This window comes from Prionailurus viverrinus, unplaced genomic scaffold (assembly GCF_022837055.1).
Source record: "Prionailurus viverrinus isolate Anna unplaced genomic scaffold, UM_Priviv_1.0 scaffold_77, whole genome shotgun sequence".
Classification (NCBI taxonomy): Eukaryota; Metazoa; Chordata; class Mammalia; order Carnivora; family Felidae; genus Prionailurus; species Prionailurus viverrinus.
Window position 1 is genome coordinate 269280 of NW_025927639.1, and position 2672 is coordinate 271951.

A 2672-nucleotide genomic window follows, 5' to 3' on the forward strand; every position below is an offset into this window, starting at 1 on the left:
ACTCGGGAAGGAACCTGGAAGCTCACCATGTCGTTTCCCAGGCCCGGCTGCAGCTCCAGAGAGGATTCCGGAGGCCTCCTCGACCAGGGGCTTATCGACGTGTGTGACCTTGACTGCCAAAGAGGGACCCTGACCGGCAAGGTCCCTTGGGCCCTCAACTCAGTCCTTCGGGGAGACCACTGCCCTGCTGTGGGCTCGGCGCCTGGAGATTCCTGGCACCTAACCCTAACCCTAACCCTATCCCGAACCAGGAACCTCCACCGAAACCTCAGCCTGCCTCGATCCCTAATCCTGCATTTGAGCCACCTCCTGGCATGGGCCCTCACTTCAGCCCTCGAGGGAGATCACGAGACCGGAGTCGTCTCGGCCCTGGCATCGTACCTGGACCGAACCCTAACCCTGGCTAAGGCTATCTCCTCATGGGGACCCAATGGCAAGGTCGGACAGCATCACGCGCCTGGGGTCCAGAAGCTGTGCAGGCTGACTCGGCAAGGAACCTGGAAGCTCACCATGTCGTTTCCCAGGCCCGGCTGCAGCTCCCTAGAGGATTGGGGAGGCCTCCTCGACCAGGGGCTTATCGACGTGTGTGGCCCTGACAGCCAAAGAAGGACCCTGACCGGCACCGTCCCCTGTGCCCTCAACTCAGCCCTTCGGGGAGACCACTGCCCTGCTGTGGGTTCGGCGCCTGGAACCTCCTGGGACCTAACGCTAAACCTAACCCTACCCCGAACCAGGACCTTCCACCGAAACCTAAGCCTGCCTCGATCCCTAATCCTGCATTTGAGACGCCTCCTGGCATGGGCCCTCACTTCAGCCCTCGAGGGAGTTCACGAGACGGGAGTTGCATCGGCCCTGGTGACGTCCCTGGACCGAACCCTAACCCTAGCTAAGGCTCTCTCCTCATGGGGACCCAATTCCAAGGTCGGACAGCATCACGCGCCTGGGGACCAGAAGCGGGGCAGTCTGACTCGCCAAGGAACCTGGAGGCTCAGCATGTCATTTCCCAGGTCCGGCTGCACCTCCTGAGAGGATTGCGGAGGCCTCCGCGACCAGGGGCTTATCGACGTATGTGGTCTTGTCAGCCAAAGAGGGATCCTGACCGGCACCGTCCTATGTGCCCTCAACTCAGCCCTTCGGGGAGACCACAGCCCTGCTGTGGGGCCGGCGCTTGGAAACTCCTGGGACCTAACCCTAACCCTAACCCTACCCCGAACCAGGAACCTCCAACGAAACCTAAGCCAGCCTCGATCCCTAATCCTGCATTTGAACCGCCTTCTGGCATGGGCCCTCACTTCACCCCTCGAGGGAGATCACGAGACCGGAGTCGCTTCAGCCCTTGCATCGTCCCTGGACCGAACCCTAACCCTAGCTAAGGCTCTCTCCTCATGGGGACCCAATTCCAAGGTCGGACAGCATCACGTGCCTCGGGTCCAGAAGCGGTGCAGGCTGACTCGCCATGGAACCTGGAATCTCACCATGTCGTTTCCCAGGACCGGCTGCGGCTCCCGAGAGGACTCCGGAGGCCTCCTCGACCAGGGGCTTAACGACGTGTGTGGCCCTGACAGCCAAAGAAGGACCCTGACCGGCACCGTCCCCTGTGCCCTCAACTCAGCCCTTCGGGGAGACCACTGCCCTGCTGTGGGTTCGGCGCCTGGAACCTACTGGTACCTAACCCTAAACCTAACCTAACCCCGAACCAGGACCCTCCACCGAAACCTAAGCCTGCCTCGATCCCTAAGCTTGCCTCGATCCCTAATCCTGCATTTGAGACGCCTCCTGGCATGGGCCCTCACTTCAGCCCTCGAGGGAGTTCACGAGACCGGAGTTGCATCGGCCCTGGCGACGTCCCTGGACCGAACCCTAACCCTAGCTAAGGTTCTCTCCTCATGCGGACCCAATTCCAAGGTCGGACAGCATCACACGCCTGGGGTCTAGAAGCGGTGCAGGCAGATTCGGCAAGGAACCTGGAAGCTCACCATGTCGTTTCCCAGGCCCGGCTGCAGCTCCAGAGAGGATTCCGGAGGCCTCCTCGACCAGGGGCTTTTCGACGTGTGTGGCCTTGACAGCCAGGGAGGGACCCTGACCGGCACCGTCCCTTGTGCCCTCAACTCAGCCCTTCGGGGAGACCACTGCCCTGCTGTGGGTTCGGCGCCTGGAACCCCCTGGGACCTAACCCTAACCCTACCCGGGACCCTCCACTGAAACCAAAACTTGCCTCGATCCCTAATCCTGCATTTGAGCCGCCTTCTGGCATGGGGCCTCACTTCAGTCCTCGAGGGAGGTCACGAGACCCGAGTCGCTTCGGCCCTGGTGACATACCTGGACTGAACCCGAACCCTAGCTAAGGCTCTTTCCTCATGGGACCCAATTTCAAGGTCGGACAGCATCACGCGCCTGGGTTCCAAAAGCGGTTCAGGCAGACTCGGCAAGGACCTGGAATCTCAACATATCGTTTCCCAGTCCCGGCTGCAACTCCCGAGCGGATTCTGGATGCCTCCTCGACCAGGGGCTTATCCATGTGTGTGGCCTTGGCTGTCAAACAGGGATCCTGACCGGCACCGTCCCTTGTGCCCTCAACTCAGCCCTTCGGGGAGACCACTGCCCTGCTCTGAGTTCGGCGCTTGGAGACTCCAGGTATCCAACCATAACCCTAACCCTACCCTGATGCGGGA